Source organism: Cinclus cinclus, chromosome 3 (genome assembly GCF_963662255.1).
Source record: "Cinclus cinclus chromosome 3, bCinCin1.1, whole genome shotgun sequence".
NCBI lineage: Eukaryota > Metazoa > Chordata > Aves > Passeriformes > Cinclidae > Cinclus > Cinclus cinclus.
Genome location: NC_085048.1, coordinates 78,586,447 through 78,598,730, shown reverse-complemented (window position 1 = coordinate 78,598,730; position 12,284 = coordinate 78,586,447).

Sequence of the window (12,284 nt, the reverse complement as noted above, 5' to 3'; positions counted from 1 at the left end):
AGATTTGTCAGCTAGTAAGTATGCTCTCAAACCTGTGTATCATTGTCTTGATGAGCTTCCATCAGTTTGGACAGGTGAAAAAAAGCCCCAAACTCAATAAACAAGCACAGATACAATTCATTGTTGCTGAAAGATTTATTTTGTTGATACTGCCAATGTTAGTGTCTCATCTGTCTCCTTTGCAGCCTGAAAAGTTTCTGTAATGAATTACAGACACTCAAAGTTACTTTTCGACTGATATTTTGAGTGCTGTAAGCACAGAAGGAGAGGGAGAAGGTGACATCTGCAGAACAAAATCTGTAGAAACAGACTAAACAAACTACCTTGGGTGAACAGATCTTCAACACTGCAAAGCCCAAATCAAAGACTTTTCATGTGTGGATGACAATTTAACACCCATAAAACCAATGTCACTTTAACAAAGGTTAGTAAAATCTATCCTCAGGTATAGGCAAGCTCTGACACCTGTGAGTTTATAACAATTACTTACTGTTTGTTGACTAAATCTGGCCTCTGCTTCTAAAGCATTACTCAAGTTTTGGAAAATAAAAAGGATGAGCAGCAAATGTACTATCTTGTCTTGTGAGATAATTTTCACTATGCACCTTCTCCCATAGAAATAAAAAGAATAAAAGTAACAGCCTAGTCCTTGGTCTTGTCAGGGTCTGAACTATCTTGCTTAATTAGGATAGAATTAGACGGAATTTGCTGAGCACACTGGTCTTTATTCCCCAGGGTTATATTTCACAAAAGGAATGGACTCTGAGGAATCCTCTCCCAGCTTTCATTGGAATTTATTTCCAGAACATCTGGCCTCTGATCAGCTATGGTTGTATCTTCAACCTCATTGAGACAGATACTCTATTCAGGATTGGATTCACATAGAGTTTGAGTTTTTTAGCTTAGTCTATTTCCAAACCAGGCACAGTTGAGAAGACTGAGGATGAAGCTACCAAAGTTTTGAAAGGATGTTTCTTGCTTCGCCATGATACATAAATGAATAAACTGTTTCTGTACTTCAACACTTGATGAGGTTTTGAAAGAGAAGTGGTGATGTGGGTTTTTCCAGCCCAGCCAACCTGTTCCTCAGAAGCACTGCCTCCAAACAGCTCTGCACGTGCAGGGCTAGCTTTGTCCTTGCTGGTGCCACAGAGTGGTGATGACACTGTATTTGTAATAGTCCTCTGGAAATTTAGAAGACACTGTAAATCGTAGGTCCTTCTAAATGTTTTATCACTTTTATGCTATAGCATACAGACCTTAGGGCTCCCTGAGACTGCTCTGCTCTGTTCACATGAGACAAGTTTGCCATGAGTAAGCTGCTCCTACGACCCAGCAGCAGGGAGCTGTGCAGCTCTGACACATCCCTCTCTTCCCAGCCGAAGGGCAGGGGCATCCCAAAATGTGGGATGTGCCCAGTGCCCAGCACCTGGCTCAGCTGCTCGTGGTGAGCTGTTACTTTAAAAGCACTGATCTGCAGTGACAAAATCATACACCACCGATGCTCTTATTGCAGTGCTAAACATCTATTAACGCTGACAGTCGAGTAATGAGGTGACTGCAACAATTAATTTCAATGTTTCCATTGAGCTATGCTCTGGAGGATTGTTATACCGCTCCTTTGTGAACATCTGAGCATAGGGAGAGGGGGGAAAAAAGGAAGTTCCACGTTTCAGCACTTCCACCTTTCTGCTAGATATTGTCAAAATGCCACTGTCTTTGGATTGCTTCCCTGTTTTCAAGTTCCAGAAATTTGATACAGTGTTATTTCATGGTTTGCTGAACACAGTGAGAATTGCTGCCAGCAGTGTGTTTTTGCAAAATCGGTGTAACCCGCACTTGATTTCATGCTGTTTCAGAATCCAGTGAACTAGCTTCAGTCTTTCTCTCTTTCATGTTGACAAGTCATTAGTAATGTTACCAGGAGACCAAAATATCATTGGAATAGGCATTGAATATTAAGATGAATATATCTATTGCTTCATTACATGTTGTGCTTTCCCCCCCAATGAAATAACAGCCTTAAATAATACTGCAGCATCTTTTAAAAAATACAAACTCATTAAAAATGAGTCATTGTTCTAAAGACAGGAGATAAAAACCCAGATTTTCCCAAAAGGCAGGCTGCTGTCAGTCCCTGCATTTCTGTCTGTAGACTTACACTTGGAATCATGTTCTGGATAAGGGTGTAGGAGGCTGCCCCAGTTCAGTAAGGAGCTTTAGGTTGAAGAATAGTCTGTGTTGGTAACAGTAACTTACAACAGTAACCATGAAACAGACACAGCCAAAGGGTAGTGGTCTCAACATTTTTGGAAAGCAATTGGATCTGAATCGGGCATAGTTCCACTGAAAATAGTGGGGTTGTATTAGTTTATGATGAGATTTGCATCTACTGCTTTGAATAGACCAGTGAGAATTTAAAGTAGGCTTGGGAGTCGACTTTTCTTCTTTCAGCAGCTGAGAGGTCTCGGGAAATGGGATTTATATGGGGACTGACAGAGTTTATCTGTTCAGTACAACTGTGTGCAGAAGAAGCTGCAAAAGGAGCAGTGACAGCACTAGCTGTGGCAAACAGACACAACCACCCAACATCCAGACAGCATGGCTGGATTGGGTTAGGTAGGATGTACTGGGTCTGAATGCAAATAAAAGGTTAAACTTCAATTCTAAGCATTCCAGAGACAGTCCTAGTCTAGCATAAACAAAGTTTTGATAAACACAAAATCAACTCTAAAATAAAGAATAACCATAAAGCTGCTTCTGCAACTCTGAAATTAAATTAATCCAGTCAATACTTCTATTGAACGCTATACTAGGGAGTAAGTTTTCTGGAAAGTAATTAATTATCTGACTCTCTTTACCAATCATTATTGTAGCAGTGCTGCTTAAAGCCTTAAAAGTGATCACACTCTGCTGTGCCAGGTGCTACAATAATGTGTAAGAGACAGCATGTGCCTCTAAGATCTTCGCCAAAGCTGTGCACAAAGTCCAAAAGCAGATGGATGACAGCTGAGACAGATGTCTGAGGAACCGATCCTCCATTTCACCTCCAGGGTCAGAGGTCTGGATGAACCTCATTGTGCTACTGTCCCTGAAGCATAATGTTCTCTTCTGGAGACCTTCTTCCCAAGCGTGCCTGTTCCCAGGCATGCTTGCATGCAAACTTCTAGTCTGGTAAATAAATAAAGAGAGGGAAGGGAAAGTCAATTTCTCTGCAATTTGCCTCAGTTTACAGTGGCTCCAGTGCCTTCTCCAGCCAACAGTAACTTGCAAATTCAGGGATTTGCAAAGACTGAATAACCAGCCTCTGGAGATAGCTGTGCAGGAACTAAGGAGAAAATTTTCCAATCATGTTTCCCAAGAGCATCCTTGGAAAGCAATATGGCAAGAATTTAAATCACTTGCTAAAGACCACTACTCCACCAACAGAGGTGCAGCAATAGGCCTGATCTCATGGCACCAAAATTAAAAGGGCAGTTCAGCAGATTTTTGGGAGTGACAAGTAAAAATCCCCATGGATTTATTTGAAATCCTAAAAAACAAGTCAAACTAATGAAGTAGGTGGCAATACAAACTGACACATAGGAAAATATTGTCTCTCTGACATATAGGACAAATCAACAACTTTCAGCTCATTGGCTACCACACCTGGTAGGTAACGTGTAATTTTTTGTTTTTAATACTTGTTTTGCAAAAATAGAGAAATGGAATCTACCAGCCACAGAGAGCATGCATGACATGATTTACTGCAAATAAATCTTAAGGGCACAATTAATGCCTGGCCCCTGGTGTGGCAATCTAGTAATCAATTTTGGTGAGGTCACTCCACCTTTTTCAGTCTGCTCAACAGCTTCCTATGGAGAATGTCTTTCAAAGCTACACTTGTTTATGTCATGACTCTGCAAAATCTGAATTTAAAACAGCCATTGAATTTCACAACCAGATTGAAGCACTGTAGCCTGAAACAAGTTTTAGCTTCATTGCTGCCAAATCCTCCCTACTGTCCAGAAGCCAAGAAGGAATATAGAATAAACAAGCCAAGAAGTAACATAGCAAGGAAAAGTAAAATTCAGCCTGATCAACACCTTGATTGGATATAGACCCACCAAAAGACTATGCTGGCTCTAAATAAGGGAGGTATAGACAGACATTGTTAAAGACACTGAAAGCACAACAAAATATGTATTTACCACACGTTTATGACGATGTTTGTTTTTTAAAAATAGCTTCATAGAGCAGTGCTTGCAGACTGCATTTTGGTTTCAATTTTTCTTATACAGTTATCTCCTTACTTCCCTCTTTAGTACCTCAAGTGATTTTTCAGAACTTGTTTATCTATATGTAATTTCCTTTTGAATAAAGAAAATGCTTTTTTGTTTTTTCTTCCCTGTATTTTTTTTAATGAAGCCTAGCTTGAAGTTCCTCTCAAATTTCAGTTTTGCAGTGGTTTTCTTTACTTTAATTCCTAAAATAAACATCATATCTGACCTCAGCATCCTAATTCCCCTCTTTCAGTCCTTCTGATAGCAAAGGCCTCTGTAAAGTCCATCTACAAATGAGGAGATGCACAAAAATAAAAGCCATCTACAATTGAGGAAATGCACAAAAAATAGCATCAGCCCTAATTCTTCAAGAAGACAATTTATATTTTCTTGTAAGAGCAGGAAAATGAGGCTTTTTTCAGTTAATAATTCAAAGTGAGCAGTCCTGTAAATGGGCGGGAAGAAAATCTGTGTTTATCAGCAAGGATTTAATTTGGTGGTTGGAAGCTAGTGGGGAGTCTGGGTAAAAACTGGTGTGGTGCTTCTGGGGAGAAGTCCAGAGGCCAGATAGAAAGCCACATACACAGCTGAGTGTGCCTGCTCTCATCCTCTTATCTATTTATCTCTGGTTAATGGACTGAGAGGAGCATGTCCCTCCAATGTCTAGGGTAAGAGGAGAAAAAAATAATCCCTGCATATGTTTCCATGGTCTGTGAGTGGTCCTACCTAGAGTTGAGCCTAGACCATCAACTATTATCAGGCTAAAGCTAGATGTAGGATCCCATTGAGCAAAAGGTAGGTGAGACAACACCCAGGGAGTTGTATAACAGGCAGACAATTACAAGCAGCACCATCTGGCCACTCCTGCAGTCAGTCTCTACCTTATGTTTTAAGACTGTACCTTAAATTTCTTGTGGTTTTCAGAGTGGCTGCAAGTCACTGATGGAATCAGTGGCTCATCTGTTGGAATCATCACTGACTCCTTAATGAAAATGTCTATAAATTTTGTATGGACTAATTAGCTTGCAAGATCTATTCGTTGTGGCAGCTATCTCTTTGAAAATGGCATTTACTAAGCACCTGGAATATTTGAGTGGAAAAATGATCTTTGGCTTTAAGGCAAAAAAAATCTGACACTTCACCTTGCTGTGCAAACCATCTGGCAGCAGAGCCTGCAAGGCTAGGCAGAAAAATCTAAGCTTTGTGCTACTCCCACTGCAACCCTTCCTGTCCCTTCCCCAACTACTTAAACAATGATGCTGCTTCTCTCTCTTTTGGTACTGTCTTCCAAAACCAAGTAATCATTTGGCTTCTTTGCATTTGATTTGGCTGTTTCCTGCCACTCCTTTGGAGTGTGCTTGGGGGCAAACCTGTGAGCAGTGAGGTAGAACTCAGACATCTCCAAGTGCAGGCTGGAGAACTCATATGATCAGAAAAACTCTGGTGACAGTAAAGGAATTGGTAGCATAAGCTACCAAATTTAGCTTCAGTCTTCTGCTAGCTTTAATTCTAATATTCATTTTAAAATCCTAAAAGAAAACCCCAAAACAACTTATTCAAGAGGATGAATAAATAAGTTGATGATCTGGTCAAAAAAGAGAATCAGCTAAGTTTTAACAGCGTCACCCAACTGTAAAGGAGCTAATTCTGGCCTTCAGTACTTTAGAAAGATTGTTTTCACACCCAAGGAAATTGTTATGTGACTGCAAAAAATTCCCCATTGAAAAGGAAACATCCCTTTCCATACCTGCTGCTGATTTATGCCTGTGAACCACAGCCTGGCTCTCAGTGCAGTGAATAAAAAGGAGGAAGAAAAGGAGTAAGAAAGTGCAGGTGGGGTGGGGAGCTCTGCCAAGCACAAAGCTTGTGACACCAGAGGGCAATGTTCTCTTGTTATATTGGTTATGGTATAAAACCACAAGCCTGAAAAAATCCGCATCACTGGCAAAAACTCTTTTTCAAAAATACCCGTTTTGAAAAACTGGAAGTTTATGGCATTGTGTGCTAAGATAGACTATTAGTTTTGAAGCTTTGCAAGACATACAAGTACTGGCTATACAGAATGCTTTTTAAAATCGGTTTTTATATTGGATCACCTGTGCAATGTCAGAAGACATGCATTGTCAGGGAGAGCTGAAAATCTCAATCACATCTGTGCTCTGGGTGAACATGGTATAACAAACTTATGTTCACTTTCTTCTTTGAGTTCACAAAAAAATCACAAGTATTTCTTCAGCTGAAATGGAAAAGAATTGCTTGTGTAGTCACTTGGCAAAAATTAATGTTCTAATAAATTAATAAGCATAAGTGATGTTGAATGGAAAGTTAAAGAGTCAGTAATGCTATGCTTTTCTTTAATAAAAGTATTAAAACAAGCATGCCTTCTTTTCCCTTGTGCCATTTCTACAGTGGTCTGACATCTCCCTTTCCTCCAAATAAGATGGCACTCCTGGCTGCCTGATCAGGGCTGTGCTGGAGTTTGTTGGAGCCCTGGAAAGGTGTGTGTGCCTTGGTAGAGATGAGGCTCCAGCAGTGGGCAGCCCCACTCTGATACAGCACCACTGTCTGGGCTGTTCATGTCTATTTGCGCTTTTTTTATTCAGGTTGTGAGGGGCAATTTGTCTATAACTGGGTAATTAGATCTGTTAAGTGAACAAACATCTTGTGCAGAAATTAAAGGTAAATCAGAAAGATGTGAATGGCCTCAGTCATGTGTGAGGATGGTATCTCTCAAACAGGATTTAAACATGGCAGTGTAAAGTGCTAACTGGCTGGTTTCTTTTTGTTGCCTGTTGAACCAGGAGCAGACACGTAAAAATGGGGTTCACATAGTTTTAAAGAGTTAGATTTTTCTGAAGGGGCAGGAACAGGAGTGTGGAAATTCACAGAATCACAGAATAAGCTGAGTTGGAAGGGATCCACAGGATTCATCAAGTCCAACTCCTGGTCCTGCACAGGACACCCCAAGTCACACCATGTGCCTGAGAGTGTTCTCCAAACACTTGAACTCTGTCAGGCTGGTGCTGTTACCTCTTCCCTGGGGAGCCTGTTGCAGTGCCCAACCACCCTCTGGGAGAAGAAACTTTTCCTGATACCCAACCTAAACCTCCCCTAACACAGCTTCAGGCCATTCCCTCGGGTCCTGTCCCTGGTCAGCACAGAGCAGAGATCAGTGCCTGCCTCTCCTCTTCCCTTCACAAGGAAGATGTAACTGCAGTGAGGGCTGTCCTCAGTCTCCTCTTCAGGATGAACAGACCAAGTGACCTCAGCTGCTCTCACACAGCTTCTCCTCAAGGCCCTTCACCATCTTTACAGCCCTGCTTTGAACACTCTCTAATAGTTTTATGTCTTTCTTACCTTGTGGTGCCCAAAACTGCACACAGGACTTGAGGTGAGGCCACACCCGTGCAAAATGTGATGTGCTGGCTGGGACCAGTGGCTGCATTGTCTTTCAGGTGTTTTTCAACACCTCCTAGAATAATCTCTGTATGGATCTAGCTTCATCCTGAAAGATCTTAAACTTTCTTCCCCTTCTGAGGATGGCCCAACTGCTTTGGGCAAAAGTAGGGTGGACATTGAGGAGGCAAGAATTGAGAAAAGACAAGACAAAGCCCAGAGGAGGGGAGCAAGGGTGCTTGAAGGTGTTGAATGGCTTATACCAGGTAATACCTCTATGGGTATGGCTGCTCAGCTCCAGAAAACAGAGCTAAGGGGCAAAACAGAGGAATTGTATTGTGGAGTGGAGATGTGGAAGTTGAGGTGTGATGGTTCAGTGTTTCTCCTGGTGAAAGAACTACAGGGCATTGAGAAGAAGCAGCTGGTAATGAACTCAGAATAAACAAGGCTTTCATAGAGATTGTGAATGCTAGAAGCTTACATTGATTTGTGGAAAGCAATCCAGTACAGTAAGAACTATTTAAGAGGCATATACTGCCTTTATCTCAGTGATCCATTAACCACAAACCTGTGGAGCTGGGAGTAACTAGTGGGAAAGCAGAACAGTAGGCTTTTCTTGTTTCTGTCCTCTTCCCTAGGTACCTGTTATGGCACCCTGAGGGAGACAGCTATGCAGGAGATGGACTGCTGATTTGAGCTGGTACAGGTATAGCTTATAATTTAATTCTACTTGTTCTTGCTTTTCCACTTTATACTGGATAATGTCATTCCCTGATTTTGTAGAGGAAGGACAGGGAGAATATTCATAACTTTGGTTAGAGGTTAGAGGTTAAGTTACTTGTTTCTTCTACCTCCCCCTGCTGCCCACAGCTGCATCAAGCACATATTATCACTTTGTCATAATTACCACATTACCTTCTGGGAAACTTAAAATATCTCCTTATGGCTTATGAGCTTTACTGACCTCACTGGCATGCAGCGATTATGTAGGAAACTTTGAAAGAAACACTAATTAAAACTCTGCAGATAAATGGAAAGGGGGATGAAATGTAGCGAGGCTTCGTCAGAGGCACATTGTGTCAGGCTATCCTGATGCCTGTCTAATCAAAGATTGATAAGAATCTTCATTCACGTTTCTAGAAAAAAAAAAGAAAGCTGTGATTCTGTAGACAAAGGCAGTTGATCAAATCTGTCTGACCTTGAGCAAAGCATCTGATGCAGTGTCACATGGGAAATTATCAAATAAAATGGTGAAGATGGAGATTATTACAGGAACTGAGATGTGGTAAGGAGCTCTCTAAATGAGAGATGACAGTGAGTCACACTGTGAGGCAAATGATCAAGCTGAAAGAGGTTACTAGACAATTTTCTCAAGGACTCTCTGGACAAAGTTTATTTACTATTTCTAGTAAAGACCTTGGCATAAAAGACAGGAACATGAAAATTAAATTGACTGACACATATAGGAATCATCTGCGGTGTATGGCAGTATCAGAATCTTGTATACTGACATGGTGTGGTCTTGAGGACAACAAGGGTAGAAATGGGTACAGCAGGACACAGGATAAAGACACACATCTTGGGGCTAATAGCATGAGTCTGTGCTACGATCTCAGTAGTGGGAAAGGGCATTAGGGAAAACATTTTTAACTTCAAGAAGTCAAATGAATTAGGCTTAGTTAGGAATGTAAAATGATGTCTCTAATGGGGCTGGAGAGGGTGGTTCTCTCCTATATGCACGTCCCAGAGGACACTGCTGGAAAATGAAGAACTAGCTAACCCAAGTGAGGTACTTATGATAAAAACTTTTAGGGGTGAATCAGCCATAATTCAGTTGCAGCTGCAAAAAGGAAATATTTCTGAAGGTGGAGAGTATGGAGCCATATTCTAGAAGGAAAAGTAAGGCAAAAAAATAGAGTCTAATTTTAAGATTCATCATACAGTAATGTCAGTATCAATGACTAAAACTGGAGTCAGTTGCTCAAAGCACTCATTCACTCCTTCCATCTTTGCAATAATTTGGTTATAGGCTGTCTTGCTTTTATTCAAAGCACACTGAATTATTTCAGTCAGATAGAACAGGGTGAATGGAGAGAGTTGCTATTTCAAATGCCTGTTGACATATTAACTAGGATACACACCCAGATAGGAATTAAATCAGGTCTCATACCACCCTTGGAATAATAAATAAATGGAGAAAGACAGAACTTTCATTCTTTTCTCCTTCCAAATTCTCCTTCCTGCCTCTTGGTGATGTGTTTTTCCTTTCAAGGCACACTGAGATAAAAGGTGCACCAAGCTGGCATAGTGTCAGGGATGTAAGGGCAGGACAGATTGCTTGGGTTAGCCCATGTGACCCTTGGCATTTTTCAAGTCTGTGTGGTACATCACTTATACTACCTCATCCTATAATGTTTCATGTGTAAGGAAAACTTTCCTGTCTGACTGCTCAGAGGGCACTCTGGTAGCCACACTCCCACCACCAGACTGCACTGCTGGGACTGATGCCCCATCCCAGGGGGTGGCTCTCGTGAGCCCATGGATACCCTGCTTGGCTCCCTACACATACACACACCCACCACAGTCACACAGATCAGATTTCTATATTGGCTGGGTTTCTCTTGCATCCTTAGAGCAATTTATTCATGATGCAGTAACACAGGAAAAGCTCAACCTGAGTGTCTCCAGGAAGGGACACCAAATAAAGTAACCCCTGGGTTTTATGCCTTCACAGTCTATGCACATGAAAGTCTGGGCTCTTCCTGCTGAGTCCTCAGCTTCTGCTGTGTCTCTGTCTGGTCACCTGGCCGGGTCACAGGTCCCTGTGCTATTTTTTGTGCAATGGGTCCAGTTCATGGCCTCTTGCCTGAGGCTCCTGCCACCCAGAGCTCAATCTGCAGCTTACACACTGTGCTGCCTGATCTGAATGTATTCCTCACTATCTCATCTGGCACCAATGATCTGCAAGGCTTTTCACGTCCCTCAGAAGAAGAATTTTAATATTTCTATATAGCAAAGAATATCAACATCATTTTAGTTTCTTTCCATGTTTAGGAACTGTCCTTGAGTTGATTTATGTCCCTAAAATATTTCATTCAAAGTCATTCAGTGCTGCTGGCATATTTGAGATTGAGAACTTTTCTTATCACACTTATTATTCCTGCTAATCTGTAGTTTGTTAATCATAAATTATATACAGTGACACACACACACACACACACACACACACACATGTATATATATATATATGATATATAGTAGGTATTTTGTTGTTACTGCTGTTTCCTGGCTAGATGGCTCAGATACCATCCAAGCACTGTGAAAGAAACTACTGACCACTTTCCAAAAAAACACATCTGTGTCTGGGTAGGGTTTTGTGACAAATTTTATTTCCTCAACTACTTTTGACTACAGAAGTGTTATGCAGACCAATGTTCACTGAAAATGATGGCTGGTGCTGTGATGCAGGTAGAACTGGAAATTATTTTAGTCTGAATGTTCAATTGTGGGCATCTCCGTCCTCAGCTTTACAGTTTTATAACACTGCTGGTAGCAGAGTTAGTGAAAACTTTTAATCATCTGCTTTGGTCATTCTTAATCTTGTCAGCTCATGAGCCACTTCTATAAATTGCTCCTTTGAACAGAGAGTGGTCACAATTGCTGCTCGCCTGGGTAATTGCTACTATGATGTATCTGACAATCATGATATGTGACCCTCATTACACCAACTTCCACTGGACATAGTCACAAGATACAATGAGAGAAAGAAAGGGTACCTGACATTCCCACGTGTGTGCAAAGTGTGTGTGTGCTTTATGCAGACTAACCTGCACAACTACAAATACAAGTTGATCTAATTCTTCATTGTTCTCAAACTGTGGGCGTGATTAACACATTCAAAATTAGAATCTTGTTTGTTTAGTTTTACATGTGTATAGCAGAACTGGGAACAATAGAAGAAAATGACATCAAGTGCTGCTTTTCTCCATCTCCCAGCTCCTCAGGAAAAAACCCTGCAAGGATATAGACACAGCTTCTTGTTCTGCAGACATTCAGAACAATACTACTTACCATCTGTTGAAATATAGTAACAAGACTACATGGCACACTTCCATGTGATTCTTGTTTATTCCAAACACTGTAGCAGAAGCAGAATCCTTTGAGGAATGGGAAGAATAAAGAAACAGTGGATTTTCTGTGTGAGAAGAGCAAGGTTTTCTATATGAGCAAGTGTGAGAAAGAAAGCAAATGGGAAAATGAGCTGAGAAAAGCAGTGGAAATTCCTGAATGTGGATGATTCTCCCCTTCTTTATGTAAAAATTTTAGATGACTGGCATATTTAAAGCCTCCATGAAATATTGTCATAGTAAATATAACCACTGAATTTAAAGATGGAGAGCTGAATGAAAATTCACCCCCATATATATTCTCTTGGACTGTCTGTTTGAAAGCCTTTGACATAGTCCCATGTGGAATCCAAGCAAGGTGACTTCAGAGGCTAAGGACCTTCTTAGCAGTCACATTCATGAACTGTGTACCTGCTGTCTGTTCCCAAAGTGGCTTATTACTTGCTACTTGCTTTAGGTGCGCCTTAATTTCACAGGTAACTGCATCTCCATGTGTAAA